Here is a 24,828-nt window from a genome sequence, read left to right as displayed (position 1 = left end):
TTTAGGGATATAGTGTTGCTGTAGAACTACTATAGTGCTATGGTACTATAACGTTTTGATAGTATTGCTATATTCCCGTTGCTATAGAAGTTGCACACACATCTGCTGCTGCTGTTGATTTTGTTGTTTTTTTTTCTATTGATATCGCCTTTCCCATCAGCTCTAATGTAGATCAGAGAGACATTTGTTTCTCCTTTCACCTATTTCAAACTTTACATTAGATGGTGATAGACTTTGGCTGATGTTCAAGTGTGTAAAATCATGATGGGAATACAGGGTGAATGTGCTTTCCTAGGGTGGGGAATCAAGAAGTAGAGTGGCATAGGTTTAAAGTGAGAGGGGAACAATCCAGTGAACAATGTTTTTACACTAATGGTAATATCTATAGTACGTGGAGTCAGTTGTCAGAGGAAGTGATTAAGGCAGGTATAAAAACAACTTTTAAAAGACAGTTGTACCGTATACGTCAAATCACAAACAAGAGAAAATCTGCAGATGTTGGAAATCCAAGCAACACACACAAAATGTTGGAGGAACTCAGCAGGCCAGGCAGCCTCTATGGAAAAGAGTACAGTTGACTTATCAGTTCCTTATCAGGGATATCTATTTACCCCAAAATTTGATAAATGAAATTCTGTAGCTTTTTGTTATGATTCTTGTTTCCTGAGTCCCAACCACTTCTCCTGGGTTAAGTTCTGGGACGATCCGCCGCGATGACACCGGTGAACCATTGCTGCATTCTGTGGGCTTTCGAATTATTCTCACTGCAGTCTGCAGCAAGTAATTTCTCTCTAAGCAATGTACTTTTAATCAACGTAATGATCTACACATTTCCCAATTGTCTGTAAGTCTCGACGGACCAGCTGCTTTAAGCAGATGAAGGTGCATTGGCATGGCTGGAACCAAAGGCAATTGGGGGAAATCTAAGCCAGGCTGAAATGCAGAGGGATGAGGCCCCCTCTACCCAGCATCTTGTTAGCAAATGTGCAGTCACTGGAGAACAAATCTGAGGACCTGAGAGCAAGACTGCTGTATCGAAGTGAAATGAGGGACTGTTGTATTCTGTGTCTGACCGACTCCTGTCTTTCTCCCTGCACCCCAGATACAGGACTCAAATTGAAAGGCTTCTTGACTGCTGATTTGGAAAAGGCAAATAGTGGAGGTGTATGTTTCATAATAATTTCTCAGTGGTGCTCCAATGTGACCATTTTGACAAACTTTCTTACCCCAACCTTGAACACCTAACAGTTAAATGCCATTTATTCTATTGATTCAGGGAATTCTCCTCCATAATCCTGACTGCAGTTTAGATAACAGCAGCGGCCAGCTTTAATCAAACACTTGTGATACAGCATGATGCCATCACCAAACAAGAAACAGTCCATCCCGATGCATTTCAAATCATAGTCGGAGACTTCAAGCAGACTTGATTGCAGAAAACACTGCTCATTTACCATCAGCATATAACCTGTAGCACCAGAGGTCCCAACATACTAGAGCACTACAGTACTAAGCTAAGGAATGCCAAGAATGCATTTCGGTAAATCAGATCATTTGGCTGTCCTCCTACCTGCACGCAGGCAGAGGTTAAAGAGCAAAGCCCCAGAGATTAGGACAACAAAGAGGTGATCGGGGAAGGTAGAGGAGTGGCTACCGGATTGCTTTCAGTCAATGGATTGGGCCATGTTGAAGGACATATCTGTGGATTTGAATAAATATAAGGTTGACACAAACTTTATTAAAACACTTGTAGATGAGTAGGTTCCTACAATATCATTCAGAATCTTCCCCAACTGGAAGCATTGGATGAACCATGAGATCCATAATCAGCTGAGAGCCAAATCAGAGACAGTCAAGTCTGATAACAAAGCAAGTTACAAGGGGTCCAGATATGATCTCTAGAAAGCAATCTCCTAGGCCAAGTGGCAACTCACTCAACTTCATTTGCCCCATTATTGAAATGTACCCACAACCAAAAGAGTCACTTTTAACTCATGTTCTCAATAATTATTACTATAAATAAATTGTTATTATTATTATTGTTATTAATGTCTTTCTTTTTCTATTTGCAATTTGTCATCTTTTGGGCACTGGTAGAACACCCAAGGCAGTGCATCCTTTCACTGACTCTGTTATGGTTTTATTCTATGGACTTACTGAGTTTGTCCACCAGAATGTCACAATGTGGGGGCAAGGGTGCTGGGGGAGGACCCAAATGCAGGACACAAAACACTGTTTTGCGGGGTTAACTAGATAAAGTTTATTACTAATTACAAAGAGAGCCCTGACACAAGGATAGAACAGAGAGAAATCAAGGAGAGCAAAGTGGAAATGGGAATAGGTGTAATGGACAAGGACTCAGGCCCTGGACTATGCTGAGACTCAGGGTCTGGGCTAGGACTTGGAGCTCGCGGATCGGAACCAGGACTCGGAATACAGCCCGGAGCCAGGACTCAGAACACGGATGTCGGAGCCAGGACTTGATACTCAAACACAGGACATAGAACACTGAGCCAGGACTCCTCGTCTGACAGAGGATATGGAGCCAGGACTCTTCTTATTCATTGGACAGACTCAGGCACAGGACATAAAATACAAACAGACAGACGGACAGACATACTTTATTGATCCCGAGGGAAATTGGGTTTTGTTACAGTTGCACCAACCAAGAATAGTGTAGAAATATAGCAATACAAATCCATAAATAATTAAACAATAATAATAAAGTAAGTCCAGCTCTGACACTCCGAGGGAGGAGTTGTAAAGTTTGATGGCCACAGGCAGGAATGACTTCCTATGACGCTCAGTGTTGCATCTCAGTGGAATGAGTCTCTGGCTGAATGAACTCCTGTGCCTAACCAGTACATTATGGAGTGGATGGGAGACATTGTCCAAGATGGCATGCAACTTGGACAGCATCCTCTTTTCAGACACCACCATTAGAGAGTCCAGTTCCATCCCCACAACATCACTGGCCTTACGAATGAGTTTGTTGATTCTGTTGGTGTCTGCTAACCTCAGCCTGCTGAACTGTCCATTTGTAGTAGGAATTTGGATTTTCCTACTCACTTCCCTCATCGAGCTAGTCCAGTTGGAATTTTAGTTTAGGCAAACTTGCAATATTGTATTGGATCGGTGGTTCACCAGTATCTCAGCTGGGCTACAAGTAACCTTTGGCCCAACCCAGCTAGTCTGTCTATTCCATTACACTTTTGACTTGTGTCTTATCGATTATAGTGGTTAGCTATGAAAATAGATGTATAAGACTTTGTACGAAGATGTGATATGAGGGAAGCACCAGAAGCAGCCTATATTTGAATATAATGTACCAGTTACAGCCTGAAGAAGGTTAGCAGTTGATATCATCATGGTAGAATTCAAAGCTACCTGGTGGAAATGCTTTGACAAATTAGGTTTTCCAAGGAACTTGGGATCTGTGTATACTGCTTCTGCATTTCTTTTGCAGCATTCTGTATCGTCCCATTGTATTGTAGATTACATGGAGACAATGATGATTGAATGAATTCCTACATCCTCCATTTCCTGCATCTTTACTCTGACTTTACTCCACTTCTCATGTAAAACAGGGATAGGGTTCTCTTTGTCTTTACCTTTTACAACACTGGCCTCTAAACTCAATCCATCATCCTAATCTGTTTCTGCTAACTCAAGTATCATCTCAGCCTCAGTCACATTTTCACTTCTTCATTCACCCTTCTGCATTCTGTGTCCAGTTCAGCACTCCTTAGTCCACTGGTCTCACCCTGTACCCTGACACTTCACAGGAAGTGTAACACCTGTTATTTCACCTCCCAGCCTCACACCATCCTAACCAGGTCTGCTGAACTCACTACTCACAAGTGGAGCTACCCAGAGTCTGCAGTTGCATCCCGTTTTAATTCCCTTCCCATTCCCACACTGAACTTCCTGACCTTGGCCTTTTCCATCGCTCACATTGGAAGAACAAAATCTCCTATTCAATTTAAGCAGTTTTGAACCCAGTTGTATGAATACTGAATTTTCCAGTTTCAGGTAATCCATCAGGGCTCTCCTCCCACACATATCTGCCTACCTTTCTTTTCCCATTATTCCTGACATCCTATCCCTTCCCCCACCTGGTTTTATCTATTCATCATCCCCTCCTCATCTGCCTATGTCCCACCCCTTCATACTGCTACACACCGGCAACCTTTCCTACTCTTTCCCAGTCCTCTCAGAACAAAATGTCAGCATATCTTTTCTTTCACTTAACTACCTTAAACACATGGTAGTAACTGTGAATTAACCTGATTCTGTTGTACATCAACTTTTTCTCTGCAATACAGAGGATTTGCAGTAAATTAACCCATCACTATCAAATTATCATTCAACTGTTTGTTTACTGTCATCAAAAGTTTGCAGGCACAGGGGTACATGGGTGCACAAATCAAATGAATCCTTGGAGGTAGCAAAGCATATCAAGTATGCACATTGAATCTTGGGCTACACATATAGAGGAAGAGAATACTAAAGCAAATGTGTTTTGATGTATATGTAAGGGTATAGCAGGGCCTTTCACCAACTTAGAATGGATGAAAGTGCAGATAATTCCAAGGATGAGAGATCTCTATGAGGAGTATAGACTGGAGAACTTGGGCTTGGTCTTTTGGAAGCAAAGAGTTGGGAGAAGAATTTCTCTTGGTGCATAAAAAATTACTATGTTAAGATAAAATAAATGAAAATAATCTGTTTCTATTAGCAGAGACATGAAACAACACAAGGAACAGATTTAAACTACTTACCATAAGCTGTAGGGATGATATGAGGGAAAGTATCAGCTCCGTGAATAATTATGATCAATGTTCACTATCAGATAGTGTGATGGGTTCACATTCTACTGTGAATTACGAAATGGAATGGAATAATTATATGAAACTAAAATCAGTGTAGCTAAGGGGTAAGCCTTAGGGAATGGGAGTGAATGGACTGCTCTATAATAATCTAGTACAGATGGACTAAATGGCTCCTTTTTATTTATAAAGATACATAATGATCCACTCAGCAATAATTCAATAATGCATGTTTGTGTTTCTGTATTTAGTCAAGAATATTGCTAATTGAGCATATCAATCATGGAGATTCATCAGGTTACTGCAATTTGGAGATTTTTAATCTATTTCCATTTCCTTGCAGGATTGTATTTTTGAAAGGATGAACTGCTTCAAGAATTGTAAGACTCCTTTAATCTGTTGATGATAATACTTTGAGATGGTGAGAAATTTGTTTATTAAAACCTATTAGTTTTCTTTGCAATCTGCTCAATGTAATTAAATCTTCTATGAGCATCTTGCCAAAATTCATTAATTGCAACTATTATAATTACTGTCAATCAACTCTATGAAATTTGGGATTCAGGTATCTTTATTTCTTTCAAAGATCCTGCATTTCATATATTATCCTCATTTTAAAGGTCACCCTTCAATTCAAGCATTATTTTGATTTGGCAAAGCACTGCCATCCCTCAACTTTGTTACAAATATTAAATCTTTACAATCCAGAGGACTGATGTTCAACTCAACACCTTTTGTTGAGGAAATGCTTTACAGATTTTGCTGTGCTAACAACCAACAAACAATTTTGCCTTGAAAGATAACTAAGTATTTCATGTGCAATAACCTTTGTTATGCTGTCAAAGTTGGTCAACTGGTTTTGATAATTGTGCACATAACCTATGCTAAGCTCTCACTCTATGCTGGCAAAACCAAGACCTGATTATTAACTTCAGGAGGAGGAAAACAGAGGTCATTGAGCCAGTCCTCATCAGGGGATCAGAGGTGGAGACGGTTATTAACTTTAAATTCCTTAGTGTTATTGATCCTGCGTTCAGCACATAAATGGATTATGAAGAAAGCACAGCAGTGCCTCACCTTCCTTCAGAGTTGTAAAGATACAGCATGTTATCTAAAACTTTGACAAACTTCTATAGATGTGTGGTGGAGAGCATATTGACTGGTTGCACCACAACCTAGTATGGAAACACAAATATCCTTGAAAAGCAGAGCCTACAAAAAGGAGTGGATATGGCTCAGTCCATCATGGGTAAAGCCCTCCCCATCATTGAGCACATCTACACAGAGCACTGTCACAGTAGAAAGGCATCTATTATCAAAGACTCTCGCCCTCCATGCCGTACTCTCAATTTGCTGTTGAATCAACAAGAAGGTACAGTAACCTCAGGACTCACACTAACAGGTTCAGAAACAGTTATTATCCCTCAACCACCAGACTCTCAAACTAGAGGGGATAACTTCACTCACCCCAGCACTGAACTGGACTCACTTTCAAGGACTCTGCATCTCATGTTCTCAATATTTATTGCTTATTTACTATTATTACTACTTCTCCTTTTTTTCCTTTTCGTATTGGCACAGTTTGTTGTCTCTTACGCATTGGTTGGGGTGGTCTTTCATTGATTCTATTGTTTTCCTCGTAGTTACGGGGAATGTTTGCAAGAAAATTAACAGCATTGTATATGATCACATATATATACTTTGATGATAAATTAACTTTGAAGTAAGGGTTCAGCACTGTCAAAAGTACTATGTATCAGATGTTAAACTGATGCCTTGTCTGCAAAAAGGGTAACCCATCTGATGTCTTGACCACATTAATAGAACTTCCACATTAACTGAAAGATGAATATTTGTATACTTATCTGCTTCCTGTCTCTGGATTCCTACTGCTTGCAATTGGTTCACTAATGACTTACACTCAATGGCCACTTTATTTGGCAACTTCTGTTTGATATGTTGAACATTCAGAGATGTTCTTCTGCACGCTACTGTTGTAACGTTGGTTATTTGAGTTACTGTTGCCTTTCTGTCAGCTTGAAACAGTCTGGACATTCTCTTCTGACCTCTCTCGTCAACAAGGTATTTTCATCCACAGAACTGCTGCTCGTTGGATGTTTTTTAGTTTCTTGGACCATTATCTGTGAACTCCAGAGATTGCTGTGCATTAAAATCTCCAGCAATCAGCAGTTTCCAAGATACTCAAACCACCACATCTGGCACCAACAATCATTCCACAATCAAAGTCACTTAGATCACATTTCTTTCCCATTCTGATATATGGTGTACAACTGAACCTTTTGACTATGTTTGCGTGCATTTATGCATTGAGCTGCTGTCACATGATGGGCTGATTAGATATTTGCATTAATGAACAGGTGTATAAGTGTACCTAATAACATAATCACTGAGTATATATTCTGACACCCACTATAATTCAAAATAATTGATTATGCAATGATTTTTGAGCTCATTGTTTGCACTGTATAAATTTAACAAATTTTAAATAACTTCCACCAACCTCTCTTCTAATTCTCCTTTTCACAGCAGTAAATTCATCATTTTGACATCCCTACCAAAGAAAATTTAATCACCTGTTAGCCTTAAACTGCTAAAGTGGAACTTTAGAACATATAGTTTTTCAGCATATCTGAAATCCCATTACTGCCATAAGTTTGCATTGAGTATTCCTCATGGTCTTATTGTGTAATGTATCGTTTTCATTATGGGTTAATACAAATACCAACCACTATGAAAGCATCACGCACTGTGTTATTATTATTTCTAAATCCATGCACTCTGAGACATTATTTTTCCAACAATAATGGACTTAGTTGTTTTTTATGGTTTATTTAGCATAATGCAGAGCCTCAAGGGATTGTATATCCAAATGTCCCAGAGTCTCTATTCATTGAGTTCATCAAGTGTAGAAAAACCCAATTCATTGTTTTCTTGCTGAAGTGGATTATTTCACAGTTCCTCACATTATAAAACATTTGTTCCGTACTCAATGTTTAGCAGAAGCCCTATTTTTGCATTGTATCCAGCATTCAGTATCATAATTTACATGCCTAAGCTGTAGTTATTTACAGGAACTTGATGCAAAAACATGGTTCATCACATGCAACCACTCACTAATAGAAGCAAGATCCAATTATCCCATCTCCTGTTCATTATTCTTTAACATTATACACATTCTTCCAAATTTTCCACTGTGCTATCACCTGAATTTTTATAACAAACAGAATAGTAAACTACTTAACATCCAAATGTACAGTATTATCTCTATTGAATTTCCTTTCAATCATCCACTTCTTCAAGAAATTTGTTGATCTTCTTTGATTATTTGTAAGTATTCATTTTTTAAAAATTTAATTCTGAATTATGCATTCTTTTGGAAGTGAAATGATTCGGCAAAAGTAGCCTGAAACCATCTCTCAAGCATATTAGAACCCTATTTTCCATCACACCATACATTTCAATTGAAAAGAAAATCAAAACAAGCTCACTTTGACTTTTTTTCATGACAATGGCACAAACCAATTTCAATATAGATTTTCTCTCAGTTAGCTTCTTGCCACGATCATTCTCTGCCTAATGCTTTCTAATGAGTTCACTGTAGAAGTGGGTTACCACAATAATGGAAAGTAAATGTTACATAAAACAGGTTTCCTCTTTTATGGGATGTCAAGAATGTACTTCATAAAAAGTAGATTTACAAACTAGATTACTGCAATGTCTGTTTCATATTGTTAAATTTAAATCCATTTACATAAAAGGCATTTGCAGATATTACAACCGCAGTAGAGAATAAAGAAGGAATTTAATGCAAGGTAAGAGAATTCAGAGATAATATGTAAGCTGTTTGTTTCTTGATGCCATATAAAACTCTGTAATTTCATAGATATTAAGTAATCATAAAAAAATCTTGATAGATTGATTAGTTATTATGCAAATTTGCAGAGAGTAATCATGGTAAACAAATCAATACAATAATCAATTTGCTAAGTAACGTATCTTAACTGAAGAAGAAAATCATCCCTCCAAAATTAGAATGTTAAGATGTTGAAATCAGGTCAAAAATAAGTGACCCAATTTTTTTTCAAAAAGTTGAGGTTGCATCAGATACCTTGCAAAAATGATATATATCTAGATTATCTCAAAATAAATTACATGTTCATGAGCAAAGCTTGTTTAGAAGTAAAGGTAACAAATCAAAATTGTTGAAGCAATGCAACATATACAGTACATTGCAATTTCCTTTTTATGCCTTGGTTTTGATTTCAACAAAGTTCATTTAATAAAGATCAATTACTGATGCATAATGTAGCCATTCATTTTATTCCAGTGTAAATATACATTAGCCTAAAACATGTTTTTGAACCACTTGCGATTCATGAAACTTTGATCTGTTATTTTGTGGTCTAAGTAAGGCTATTATTCCACAAAATTCCATATAAAATATACTAATATAAAATCATCATTACATAACACTCAGTTTATGTCTGTAAATGGGAAATATTCTGAACAACTAGCTGCACTAAAAATTAACATTGCTCTTATATCAAAAAATGATAATTCTGCAGATAATCATATACTTTTATGTCTCTAATAATACACAAAGAACTGATTTCTCTCACAGCAGATGTTGGTTTACTTAAGTGCCTTTTTATTTGGATTTTCTAAAACATCCTCCTGCACTCTTGCCTTTGACAGCTCCTGCTTCTGGCAATTCTGAATTGAAACTGACTTCAAAGCAATAAAATGAATTCTGCTTCAACCTAGCAACCACTTCAAAGTAAACTACATGGCTTCCGAGGGCAGCAAACTCTTGACTGCACCTTAAGTCTCTTTGCTCAAGTACATAATAAGTATATTATCCAGTTGTTGACCTCCAACAGTGCCCTAACTGTGGTGTAAATGGAACACAAAATGAATTTCAGAAGCTTGGTAAGGTGGTCAGTTAATAGTTCAGAATTATTCTTGCTGACAGTTCTTTCTTTGCCCAGTCTTATATCCCCAGTTGCCACCAATTCCCAATAGTCAAATATACTTACAGCAGAAATTTGTAAGATATTGATCTCTTATGATGAAACTAATGGAAAATGGACTTTAATCTAGGGTAAGAAATATTTAATCTCAAATATCAACAAATTCATGTGGTTTAAAAAGCAAACACGAGGAAATCTGCAGATGCTGGAAATTCAAGCAACACACACAAAATGCTGGTGGAACACAGCAGGCCAGGCAGCATCTATAGGGAGAAGCACTGTCGACATTTTGGGCTGAGACCCTTCGTCAGGACTAACTGAACAGAAAGATTTCAAATCTCTTACTATCTTTCCTTTCAGTTAGTCCTGACGAAGGGTCTCAGCCCGAAATGTCGACAGTGCTTCTCCCTATAGATGCTGCCTGGCCTGCCAAATTCACGTGGTGTTACTGTTACATGCAACATTCCATCAGCTATTGGAGGTCTCACCCAATTTGTCTTCAGCATCAACATTTTCAGCATTTGTATCAATATCCCCAACTAAAATTGCTGTGCAATCTCCTTAAAAAGATATAATCACTCACTCACTCACTTCACTGAAATGTACAGATTTCAAGTGTAAATCAACTTCCAATCGTTCTATGCCACATTGCTCACTCAATGATTAAGCATTCATTTGAGTGACAATAAGGATTGCCTCGATGTGCTTTTGGATCCATTAAGTAGTAAATTTTATTTTGCCAATTAATTCTTCACATTGTTACGTACCCGTGACACGTGACGCGTGACTGGGGTTGAAGCTATACTGGACTTGAGGTAATGGTCTTGTGATGGTGGAGTGACGTCATTTTCCTGCCAGTAGAGGTCATGTGACAGGTTTTTTTTACAGGGTATAAAAGGAGGACCTCTCCCTGTGAGGAGGGGCAGTTCGTGGTTGGATTTGCCATGTTGACTTCATGCCACTGCGTGATTTAATGTTATGACGCAGTTTAGTTGAAAGATGAAGTTTTATCTAATGCCTAAAGTTTAAAAGGTCATTGCCAGCAGTTTCTTTACAATACTGCTAGTTGAGAATCAGTGGAGAGTGAAGATCGGAGTTCGGGAGTTAAAGATCGAGGAGAATTGATTTCGACGGTGAAACAGGTTCGACCTTGTTTGATCCTTATTCGGAAGGAATTCGTTGACTGTTCTCGTGTTAATCCCTGTGAAATATCAGAAAGGATTGCGAATAGTTCTGTAAAGGAAAGGTCAGTGCCTTTAAGCTGTTTCGTTTCGTAAATTCTTCGTGGGAAAAAGTTTGATCTTGGGAACCGAAACAACACGACGGAAAAGAGAATTTAAATCATCTTAAAAAAGTCTCTCCCTTAAATGGACTGTGAGCATTTTGAACTTTTGGCAATACTATTTTGAAGAACTGTTTTTGCAATATCGCTTTAAGAACTGTTTAAGCTTCATTGCTTTAAGAACTGTTTAGGCTGCCACACAGCAGCTGATTTCCGGTTACGTTAATAATTTGTTTACTTTTGGGGGGTTTGTTTTCAGTGTTTAATAAACGTGTTATTTGTTATAAAAACCCCTGCCTAACTCATATATTTATTGTTGCCTGAATCCGTAACAACATAAAAGGTAAATGTATTATAAATTTTAACAATCTGCAGTAGACAAATACAACCCATAACAGGAAACAGCAAACCTACCAGGTCATTCATGCTACTAGATAGTAATAAAGTAATCATGGTCTCAGACAACTTTGGCAGACATAATGAGAATTTAAATCAAACATATCAAAAATAATATTGGAAAAGCTATCAAAACTATAATACACAGAAAATAAATTGCAAATTGCACTGTTTTAGTGTATTGACGCCTGCAAAAAATGGAACATTTATCGAAATACAAACTGAGATGACATTAGGAGGATTTACACCCGGAAGCAGGTGTCAGAGTGTTTGAGATATGCAACATGGAAACAGGACCATCGAGTCTGTATAGGCCATCAACCATCATTCTGGGTACAGCATTTTGCAGAGCAGTATTCAAATGAGGGCATCAACTACTAACTGAAAAATCTCTATGGCAGATACTCAGCAAAGCATACAATTTAGCTGCCGCTAGAGGAGACAGAGAGTGTGAGAGGCATGAGAAGCTTCCACATTTCCTCAAAAAAGACATGTAAATTCAGCTTAGTTTATTCATGATATGCAAAATATCTTTAGCAACAAGGATCAGGGAAAATGTCAGGATCACAATAAGAAAGACCTGGTAACAAATGATTATAGCAGTTTCTCTCAGAACTGAGAATTCCCAAATAATATAAAGGTTGGCAACAAAATTCTATGGTTTCATAAATCAAGGCGATCTAATCCACACTGCAAAGCACATCCATTTTGATAGAGGCAACAGAATCCCATCTTTAGGAAATCAATATTGCAAAGTATGGATCTATTTATTTTAGAGCAATGACTCCCCTTGGTACTACATATGTTGTCTATGCATGTGTATTGTGCTGCTGTCTACACATGTGCATTGTTTTCTCTCACTCTCTCTCACTGCAATGCGAGCACACCAGGTAAAGCCCTCTCACACAGGCATGATTTTACTTGATTCATATGTAGCTGAAAAGACACAAGAAATTGGCAATGAGTATAAACTTGAATGTCAGAAAATATCATGAACTACGCCGACAGTTATGGGATGATTACGGGACAAGAGAGTGAGAGGAAAGAGTTAAACAGTTCAGAGAAATCTGTCCCAGATGCTAACAAAGGGACATGTGAGTGGAAGTGCATAGTACACGGTGAAAGACGTAACTAGCAAATTTAAAGTGAAGATAACATGGTGATGGCTTCAGTCAGGAAAGTTGATGAATTCAATAATGCTAATGAAGGCTGTATATCGAGAGGGTTGGACTGCATTGTAAGATGAGGATGAACGAAAGAAAGCCCCTGCACTTCTTAGCTTAATAGATGCTAGAACTCACAGTCTCTTATGCAACTTAGTAACCCCTAATAAGCCAGCAAGCAAGATGTTCAATGAAATTGTTAAAGTTTTACAAAATCAGTTGAACCCTAAACTGCTGGTAATTGCTGGGAGATTTAGATTTTACAAAAGGAACCAGTCAAAGGATAAATGCATTTCTGAATACATTGCAGAACTGTGCAAACTTTCCCAGTACTGTGAATTTAGAGATGGACTTTCTGATGTATTAAAGGAAAGGCATATATGTGGCATGTATAGTCAAAGCACCCAGAAGAGGCTACTGTCAGAAAGAGACATAACCGTAGAATGGGCATTGACCATTGCAATATCATTAGAGGCTGCAGCAAAGGATGCAGAACTGCAGAAATAGTGTTTGGAATATGAAATGCACGAGGTGACCTTAAATGATGCAAAAAGACAAAAATATTATCGATGTAACAAATCCTCCTATGATGCAAATAACTGTTGGTTCAAAGAAAAAGTTTGCAGGAAGTGTCACAGACAAGGCCAAACAGAGAGATTGTGCAAGGCAGACAGAAAGAGTAACCACAGAGTGAAAAGTTTCAAACATGAAACCAAACAACTGCATAAAGTGATCAAATGTGAAACACGACGTCTGCCAAATGTGAGCTGTCATGCCTAGGTCTGCATAGTATTACCGAAGCAGATCACAAAATCATCTGGATCACAATACAACATCTGGTATAAATGGAGCTGGATACAGGGTCAGCTTTGTCTATAATCTTAGAGGCTGACTACAGCAGACAGTTTTCTAAGCTACCACTGGAATAGACCTCAGCGATGCTAAAGACTTACACAGGCAAAACAGTGTCTCGCAAAGACAAATTGAAAGTGCATATGGAGGCCAAATACTTAGAGATTTATGTGTTGAAAAGTGTAGGGCCAGCATGTTTTGGATGAGAATGGTTTGGAAAAATCCAACTAGACTAGTACACAATCAAAGTTCTCAATGTGTCATCAACAGACAACTGCAGCTCAAATTGTAGCACTAACCAGAGACTGTTACAGCAGCTTAATGCTAATAAGAAGGTGTTTGAGAAGGATACTGGTAAACTCAAAGACATGAAGGCCAGAATTGCATTAAACAAAGCAGCAACACCAAGATTCCATAAAATACGTCCAGTGTCTTACGCACTACATCCTAAAGTGGAAGTTAAGTTTCAGAGCTTGGAGCATCTGGAATTCTCCCCAAGGTGGAGTTGGGTGATGGAGCTATATCCATTGTCCTGGTGATCGAGAAGGGGAAGACTGGAGCTGTTGTCATGTGTGGGGATTTCAAAGTGAGCATCAGCCCTGTGATGCATACTGTGCAGTATCGCCTGCCACAAATAGAAGACATTTTTACATTTTTGGCAGGCGGACAGAAGTTTTCAAAGATTGACTTGTCACAAGCCTAACTGCAAATAGAGATTGAGGAGTCATTCAGGGAGTTCCTCACAATCAACACTCACAAGAGACTGTTTCAATATAATCATCTCATCTTTGTGTCGCAATTTGGCAAAGAGCAAGGGACCAAGTGCTCCAAGATATCCCAGGAACACAATGCTACCTTGATGGCATCATCGTGACTGGCAAAACTGATGAACAGAACCTCCAGAACCTTGGTAAAGTGTTTACCAGGCTGAGTGAGTATGGTCTGTGTGCAAAGAGAGAGAAATATGAGTTGCTTCAAGAATGAAATCTCATGTTGTGGACATGACATTGACAAGCATGGCTTATATAATTCACAAGAGAAGACTGAAGCAATGCTGCAGGCACCCAAACCAGAAAATGTGTCACAACTCAGGTCATGGGCCTTGTAAACTATCACTGGTTTCTCCCAAACTTAGCTACAATGCTGCACCCAGATGCAAAGTGGGACAAAGTGGAAATAGAAAGATGTGAAAAAGCATTCAATGAAACTAAATGACTAATAACATCCAATGAACTGCTCACCCATTATGACCCATCTCTGCCTTTAAGACTGGTGTGTGATGTGTTCCCTTATGGCATTCAAGCCATTTTGTCACACACTATGAAAGATGGATCTGAACACCTGATTGTGTTTGCTTCAAGATCACTGATGAGTGCAGAATACAACTATGCACAGATCGACAGAGAGGCTCTGTATCAGGAATGGAGAAGTTCCAACACTACCTCTGCGGACAAAGGTTTATGCTAGTGACTGATCACCAGCACCTCGTGTCCATTTTCGATCCCAGGAAGGGAATTCCCGTGAGGACTGCTATTCAGTTACAATATTGAGCACTGTTCGTGGAGGCCACTCTTATAACACAGTGTTCAAGGGTACCAAACAACACAGCAATGCTAATGGCTTGTCACATCTTCTAATACTGACAACTGAAGAAGAAAAGTCTTCATACTGTGTCCCAGCAGATATGTTCCATACAACATTGGTGGAAACAAATTCTGAAATACAAAGAGAAAGAAGGAATGACCCGACATTGTCAAAGTCTATGATGTCACCATGCAAGGATGATCAGCTCACAGTAATCTATGCTTCCAGAGTTCTCGGTGAAATGAGACCAGTTGTCAGTATGTCAGAATGCTGATGCATAGGTCTCGTATTAAGGTTCTCTCTAACCTGTGCACCAGAGTGTTAGAAAATCTGCATGAAGTACATCAGGGTACAGTCAAGATGAAGACTTTTGCCTGGAGTTAAGTGTGGTGGCCAGGAAAAGATAAACAGATCAAAGATTTGACCAAAAGCTGATCAGAATACCAAAAAGTTCAAAATGCACCCCCACAGGCACTGTTACACCCATGGGAGTAGCTATCGTCACCATGGCAAATAGTAGATATTGACTCCATGTTTCCTATTGTTGTGGATGCTCATTCAAGGTGGCCAGAGGTTATATCACCTCAGAAAATTTTTTTCTCTCCTTTGAGGATTATCTTCGCCAAAAACATCTTACCAGAACAAATTGTGAATGACAATGGATCACAATACATGTCAGAATAATTCAGACTATTTATGAAGTAAAATGGCATCAGACATTTCAAGTCAGCTTCTTACCACCCAGCAATGAATGGGTTAGCTGAAGGTTTATCCAAACCTTCAAGAAATGTGGATCAGATACTGGATGCACAACTGAAGAACACACTTAAGCTGACTGCATTCAATGATTCGGATGCTTTACAGCACTGAATTTATCTCTCAGTGATGATCATGTCACTGACAGCAGCAAGGCACTGGCAACCAAGAAAGTTATCTTTGACCAGATGTCTGCCAAACCTGATGCGATTCCACAGGTCCAGAAGTGTTGTCCTGAAAGAAACAGAGCGCTATCCAAAAGTTTTTAGTATAGTGAAATTAGTTATGGACTGTTTTTGTGAAAGCACTTTTATCTGAATATGGCTTGTAAAAGGGAAATTGAATGTACATATACAGTTTTACTTTACATTAATCTAAAGGGAGAGGAAGTGTAATGTATGGAACTATTTCTTTTAAAGTAATGACTCACCTTAGACTATGTGTAGACTGTTGTCTACACATGCACATTGTTCTCCCACTCTCTTGATCTCTCTCTCTCTCCCTCTCTCACTGCAATGTGAATACACCAGTTAAAGCCATCTCCTGCATGCGTGCTTTTATTTAATTGCAATATAGTAAAGTTATTATAGTAATTGTAAGGTGCTCAGTTTTTCAGTTGCTATAGTTAATTGAACACACTAGGGTGTGCAGCCATGAAAGGAGATGAAACTGTAGGGTATTGCAATGGGTGACAGGTGCCACATATTGTTCATATTAGAAACTGTTCTACATAATTCACAAACACCATAATTGAGATGTGCTTTAAGAGACAGTGTTGGATGTAATGACATCACTGTAAGGCGACTGCTTTTGGATTGTTCGTAATGAAAGTAAAGGGATGCAGTGTCTAGTAAGCGCATAAAATAAGTCTTGCATAATTTATTCACAAAATCCTACATTGGTGACCCCTATGCTTCTAGATGATTCCAGAATTACCCAACGGCACATTGACCAAAGCAATCGCTTTGAAGCTGTCGGAGTTTTGGAAGCAGCATAGTTTGCACAGGCAGTTAATCATCATGAACAATACCAAATTTTACTACTTCGCAGCATTGCTCTCCTTGCCTGGCCTCAGTGACTTTATGTCTTCAGAACTACATACTATATCTCCTGGGAAATTACCATCCTTGTTTTATTTTTTAAGAGCTCTTTATGCAACAAATGCCTGATCAACTTCATCCAGCCCTCACAAATACACCTTGAAGGACTTTAGGGAGCCGATAGTCTACACTCAGCCAGACAGAGGTGCATCATTCCTCTGTCCTGCCCCTGTCCTGCTGAAAGGTCTCAGCCTGAAATGTGACTGTACTTTTTTCCATTGATGCTCCTGGCCTGCTGAGTTCCTCCAGCATTTTGTGTATTTTGGTACTTCATTCCTCCTCCTTTCTAAGTCTTGATAAGCTCTGTCAGCAGACTCATGCTCACGGCTACAAATCAGACAAAGCCAGGTTATATTTTTACCATCCGTGCTTCAGCATGGTCACCAGGAAGTGCCGACCGTCATGCAGCTTTGACAGTTCCATCACATCGGGACATCATACAGTTGTGGGTTTCATCTGTCAGGGTTGTCTGTTGTTCATTATGGATGTACTTTCAGGACGACACATCTTGTGTGATGCAAGGACTCAAGGGAGCATGTATCGGCCATTGATTATAAGACGAAGAGCAATGGACGCTTGCTTGAGGCCGCCAACGGCAGCAGGATCTGGACTCAAGGGACACAATGCCTTAATGAGGCCACCACCCCGATTATTACCCAGTCCCACATATTCAGGACTTTTTAGCACCTTTATTCCTCTGGCTGCAGTGGAACTACTTCGTAATGCTACGATGTAGTAAAATTTGGTATTGTCTGTGGTGATTTCTCACAGCACGATCTGAGCTTCTACTTGTATAAACCACGCAGTAACATGCTGCACCTGAAACTCCATATTCCTGATCATCTTTACTTATGTCTGGCCACCAGTAATGTCTCTTGATGAACTCTGTGGTGCGAGCCACCCCTGGATGCCCAGCCAGGTTCAAAGCACGTCCCCAGTTGAGCACCTCTGAGTGAACAGGTTTGGGAACAATGATACATCCATGAAGACCATTACCCAGGTGTGTCCCATACAGTTTTTGGGCTCAGCGCACTAACAAGTCTATGTTCCAGCAGATGGGTGTCACTATTCTAGAGCTGGGAATTATAGTTAAAGGGTTGCGTTCCCTGTTATGTGCTTTGAACTGTCGAACGAGGTCATCTGACATTGATTTTTTTGATCTTGGGCGGTAAGTAATAAGGAAGTTGAACCTATTAAAGAACAGGGACCAACATGCCTGCCTGAAACTCAGCCTCTTCACATCATGAATGTGAATTAGGTTGTAGGTGCTATGGAGGTCCAATTTGGTATATATTGTATACCAAATTTCAAAGGCTGTGTTCATGAAAGGGAGAGCTTACCAATTTTAATAGTTATCTTATCTAGTCCCCTATAGTCTATGCACAGCCTATTCTGCCATCCTTCTTGGTGACAAAGAAAAATTCAGCTGCAGCAGGAGATATGAACAGTTGTATAAATCTAGATAACAGAGCTTCTTGGACATAATCCTGCATGGCTTTTGTCTCTGGGGCTAATAGAAATGAGGACATCCCTGAGGAGGACAAGTACCCGATAGCAGATTGTTGGCACAGTCATGGTCCTGGTGAGGTGGTGAAGTGGTGGGTTTTTTCTTGCTGGAGATTTCCAGCAGGTCTGAATATTCTGGAGGTAATCTAGAAAATTCAGATGCACTGGGGTTAGAGGTGAAAGATTTAACAGGTAATTTGGGAGGCATGTCAGAAGTAGTCTCTGATATACTCTTAAAAGTAGCCTTAGAGATCGTCTCAGAGGTAGTCTTGGAAGGAAACTCAAGATATTTTGGGAGGTAAATCAGAAGGTGTTTGAGGCCCCTTTTGAAGGTATTTATTTTTGCATTAGTTTGGCCCGCTCAGAATAATGCTAATAATCTAATTATCTCTTGGGTTGTAGAAATACTCAGAATGAGTGGCATTTCTGGGGAGCAAATGAGATGGAGCTGGATTGATTCCACATACTGGCCAATATTGAGCTTGAGTGGAGATGTTTGGTGGTTAATCTGCCCTGGCACCAGATGTCTCTCATCCAGGGCCATGGCAATGAGTCACTGGTTGAGATGTGAAAAAAGGATTTTCAATCTTCTGGCCTGTCTGAGTTCCAAAACATTCCCTGCTGCACCAGTGTCAACAAAGGTATCTAGGAAATGCTTTTGTTCTCCCCATGTAAATGACATTGGGAACACCATTCCAGAGGGAGCTGAATAAGGAATGAGGCTGGTAACTATCACAGTCCTTCCTACGTTGGACAGTTCCAAGAATTTCCCAACAGCTTAGGAAAGGAGGTCCAACTATGACCGGCCTCTTCACAGTAAATGTGGTACCTCTCTCTTTCAGCTCAAGAGAGCCTGATCAGGCCTATTTGTATAGGCTGCTCAGAGGTTGGGATTGGTGGTGGTTGGGGAGGGTTACCTGCCCAGAGAATAGGAGAGGATGGAGGATACTCATACGGACAGTCTCTTTGGAATAATCTTCTTTGTCTGTACCTTCTCCTTTCCATTAATTGGTTAACGAATCAAATCACCAGGTTCTACATAATTCACAAACATCATCATTGAGTTATTGTGTTTACTTTAGGAGACAATGTCTGACATCATGATGTCAGGGTAAGGCGACGGTGACTGCTTGTGGTTTGTTCATAATGAAGGTAAAGGGCTGCAGCTTTTGTTAAGCACATAAAATGACTCTCGCATGCTTTATTCACAAAATCCTGCAATACTACTTGTCCCAGAATCCTTCTTACAAGGCAGTGGACTTCATGAGGAATTATGTATGGTTCTGGGAAATATGACAGTCATCATCAGGAATTGTCTTATGGAAATTGAGAGAGTGGAACTCCGACCTATTCCTAAAAAGGTCCACATTGAGCTCTCACAAGTGAATGAATGCAGTCACTGGAGATCTGCACTTTTCTTATTTCCCTGCATTCCCACTAATTTTCCCCTAGATTCTACTATTCAACTATCCACCAGGCACAATTTACAGTGGACAATTAAGCTATTAACCTACACGTCTTTGGAATGGGGGAGGAAATCAGAGCACCTGAAAGACATACGCATAGTCAGAAGGAAAACGTGCAAAGGGCACTGAACAGCACCCGAGGTCAGATTCAAACTCAGGTGTGTGACATTGTGAGGCAGGTACTTTACTAGTGCCACACTTTACATTAGAATAAAATGCATGTAATTTTTTCAAACAAAGCCAATTTCCTATGCAATAGTATTTATAATTATCTGGATAGACAGGATCTGATTAGGAGTAGCCAGCATGGATTTGTGCGTGGAAGGTCATGTTTGACAAACCTTATTGAATTTTTTGAAGTAGTTACGAGGAATGTTGACGAGGGTAAGGCAGTGGATGTAGTCTATATGGACTTCAGCAAGGCCTTTGACAAAGTTCCACATGGAAGGTTAGTTAAGAAGGTTCAGTCGTTAGGTATTAGTGCTGGAGTAATAAAATGGATTCAACAGTGGCTAGATGGGAGATGCCAGAGAGTAGTGGTGGATAATTGTTTATCGGGATGGAGGCCGGTGACTAGCGGGGTGCCTCAGGGATCTGTTTTGGGCCCAATGTTGTTTGTAATATACATAAATGATCTGGATGATGGGGTGGTAAATTGGATTAGTAAGTATGCTGATGATACTAAGGTAGGAGGTGTTGTGGATAATGAGGTGGGTTTTCAAAGCTTGCAGGGAGATTTATGCCGGTTAGAAGAATGGGCTGAACGTTGGCAGATGGAGTTTAATGCTGAGAAGTGTGAGGTTCTACATTTTGGCAGGAATAATCCAAATAGAACATACAGGGTAAATGGTAGGGCATTGAGGAATGCAGTGGAACAGAGAGATCTAGGAATAACAGTGCATAGTTCCCTGAAGGTGGAGTCTCATGTAGATAGGGTGGTGAAGAAGGCTTTTGGAACGCTGGCCTTTATAAATCAGAGCATTGAGTACAGAAGTTGGGATGTAATGTTAAAATTGTACAAGGCATTGGTAAGGCCAAATTTGGAATATTGTGTACAGTTCTGGTCACCGAATTATAGGAAAGATATCAATAAATTAGAGAGAGTGCAGAGACGATTTACTAGGATGTTACCAGGGTTTCAGCACTTAAGTTACAGAGAAAGGTTGAACAAGTTAGGTCTCTATTCATTGGAGCGTAGAAGGTTGAGGGGGGATTTGATCGAGGTATTTAAAATGTTGAGAGGGATAGATAGAGTTGACGTGAATAGGCTGTTTCCATTGAGAGTAGGGGAGATTCAAACGAGAGGACATGATTTGAGAGTTAGGGGGCAAAAGTTTAAGGGAAACACGAGGGGGTATTTCTTTACTCAGAGAGTGATAGCTGTGTGGAATGAGCTTCCTGTAGAAGTAGTAGAGGCCAGATCAGTTGTGTCATTTAAGGTAAAATTGGATAGGTATATGGATAGGAAAGGAGTGGAGGGTTATGGGCTGAGTGCGGGTAGGTGGGACTAGGTGAGATTAAGAGTTCGGCACGGACTAGGAGGGCCGGAATGGCCTGTTTCCGTGCTGTGATTGTTATATGGTTATATGGTTATTAATCAGATAGTTAGATTTTCATTGCTATTGCAATTCCAGTCTCTTTTTCACTTCAAAGAACATTCTCTGAAAATAGCTTTAGGCTCCACTGTCACTTAGGTTTGATGGGAAATACGTCCACATACTTCTTGAGATTTGAAAGACATATTAATCCACTTGAATGAATTTAGAATTCATCATCTAAATGCGTAGGCTTTCCAGCAAAAGAATAGGGGATTCTTTCTGAATTCATCTCAGCATTTAAAATGTAAGATATGGAAACAGAGCCAGCATCTTAATACACTATTTTAATGAATTATTACAGAACAGCAGCTCCTCACAGGTATCACAGATATATACATTGCAAGGACATAAGACTTAGCACTTTGTTTTCTTCAGGAACCAAAGATAAATATTAAAGATGCTCAAACACAGCAAAAGGCCATATGCCAGTTCAATACCATAACATAAATGATATGACATCCAAAGGATCCGGTTACTTACAGCCTTTGGTCTTATGTAACTGTACTAAATAAAGTGTTTATCAGGAGATGGGGCAACATTAGTGGTATTTAACTTACTCAATCAGATTATAACATTATAACTTGCAAATGAACCATAAGGTGAGACTGATTATCTGTGCTCATAGAAGCTATTTCTCATGGCAAATAATGAACATGATTGGAGCTAAATTTTAGATAGCAATTATAACTATTTGTATATTACAGAGAATAAATCATAAAGTTTGAGTGAACTAAATTGTCATTCCAGTGTACGATTTTCCTGATGTAACGTGGTAATACGGCCAGAATTCTGTTAAACTGGTGTAAGAACCATGAGAACCTGCATCCTCAGAATGGGTTAAACTTCTTTAGGCCCAATGATGAAAACTTTCAAGTACAGTCTCTGTGAGAAGATAACATAATCCAGCACGATCCTATATCCCTTGATTTCCTTGCTATCTGTTCTGACGAATAGAATAAGTGAGACTTCACAGCCCTCTGGGACAGAGAATTACAAGGGTACACTATTGTTGACATGAAAAAATTCCAAGTCCTCTCAATAATCCCTTATTCTGAAACTAAACCCATAAACATTACACCCTTCTGCTAAAACTGTGCCCAGTGACCCCAGACTCCTTGGCCAATTGAAACATTTTTCTTGTATCAACCCCTTAGGGAACTGTGTATATTTCAAAGAGATCTCAGAATCACATTTGATATCACCAGCATATATCGTGAAATTTGTTGACTTAACACTAGCAGTACAGCGCAATACATGATAATATAGAAAAATAAATAAATAAATCAAGTGCAGTACATATATATGTACACACACACACATTAAATTAAAAATAGTGCAAAACCAGAAATAATAAAAAAAGGGAGTTAGTGTTCACGGGTTCAACGTCCATTTTAAATCGTACGGCGGTGGGGGAGATGCTGTTTCTGAACCATTGAGTGTGTGCCTTCAGGCTTCTTCCTGATGATAACAATGAGAAGAGGGCATGTACTGATTGGTCCTCACTAATAGATGCTGCCTTTCTGAGGCACTGCTCCTTGAAAATGTCTTGGATGCTATGGAAGCCGGTTCCCATGATGGAAGTGACTTATTTTATAACTCTCCGTAGATTCTTTCGATTCTATGCAGTAGCTACCCCCATATCAGACAGTGATGCAGCCTTTCAGAATGCTGTCCACAGTACATTTGTAGAAGTTTTCAAGGGTGATAGGTGAAAAATCAAATCTCCTTAAACTCTGAATAAAATATAGCCGCTGTCTTGCCTTCTTTATAGCTGCACCAATATGTTGGGACCAGTTTAGATCCTTACTGATGCTGAGTGTAAGGTTATTGCTGTGACATCACTCAACTAGCTGGTATATCTCACTCCTGTACACCACTTTTTCTCCACCTGAGATTCTACCAACAATGGTCGTATCATCAGCAAATTTATAGATGGCAGTTGAGCTATGCCTAGCCACACAGTCATGGGTATAGAGAGAGTAGAGCAGTGGGCTCAGCACGCATCCCTGCGGTGCGACACTGTTAAACGTCAGAGAGGTGGAGATTCCGTTACCAATCCACACAAATTGTGGTCTTCTGGTTAGGAAGTTGAGGATCCAATTGCAGGGGGAGCTGGAGAAGCCCAGGTTCTGAAGCTTTTCGGTCAGGACTGTGGGAATAATGGTGTTAAATAATGGAGCTATAGTCAATGAACAGCATCCTGAAGTAAGTGTTTATGTTGTCCAGGTGATCCAAGGCCGCATGAAGAACCATTGAGATTGTGTCTGCCATAGACATATTGTGGAGATAGGCAGATTACAGTGGGTACCCATCCTTGCTGAGGCAGGAGTTGATTCTAGTCTTTCCTAAATGTAGGCATAGAATAGCACAGCAAGCATTCTTGATGGTGCTGTAACATTGGTCCAGTCTGTTGCTTCCTCTAACATTGGAAGAGATCTGTTGATAATTATTTAGTGATTTTTTCAGGCAGGCCTAGTTAAAGTATCCCAAAATGATGGTGAAGGCGTCAGGGTGTGCTGTTTCGTGCATGTTGATTCCATTGCTCACATCATCTAGAGCTCGTTTGATGTTGGCCTGAGGTGGAATGTACACTACTACCAAAATGATCGCTGAAATCTCCCATGGCAGGTAAAATGGCCGACACTTCATTGCAAGATATTCCATGTCTGGTGAGCAGAATTGAGACAACACTGATACATTTGTGCACCAAGCGGAGTTGATCAGGAGGCATACCCATCCACCTCTGCTTCTAAGAGACTCTACAGTCTGATCCTGGTGGTATATAGTGAACCCGTCAATCTGAATTGCTGCATTTGGCATGGAAGGGGTTAAGCAAGACTCTATGAAACAAAGGACACAAGTGGTCCTAATGTCGCTCTGTACAGCTCCCTAGCTCTGTGATCTTCAATTTTATTTTCCAGAGACTGTACGTTTGCCAGCAAGATAGTCAGTATTAGGAATTGTAAACCTCATTTTTAAAAAAATGCACTAGTAGCCCATAGCGTCAGCCTTGGTTCCACTGAGGAGGCCTCCTTTCGAGGATGGTACAGCCACAATTGGCATTATTTCTATCAGTTTTAAGCAGTGATTGATTGTTCAATCATATTAGAACATGAATACAGCCAAATGAAACATCATTCCTCCAGGGCCAAGGTACAGAACACAGTACCAACCATCATACACAACACATACAGCACTTATCAGGTAGCATTAAACATACATTCACACACAGCCCATCTCCCTTAGAGACATGACCTGTAAATTGATGGTGTTGTTAGTAAGAACAAGCAATTCTCAACAGTCCA

The sequence above is a fragment of the Hemitrygon akajei genome, chromosome 8 (genome assembly GCF_048418815.1).
Source record: "Hemitrygon akajei chromosome 8, sHemAka1.3, whole genome shotgun sequence".
NCBI lineage: Eukaryota > Metazoa > Chordata > Chondrichthyes > Myliobatiformes > Dasyatidae > Hemitrygon > Hemitrygon akajei.
This window is presented reverse-complemented; position numbering follows the sequence as displayed.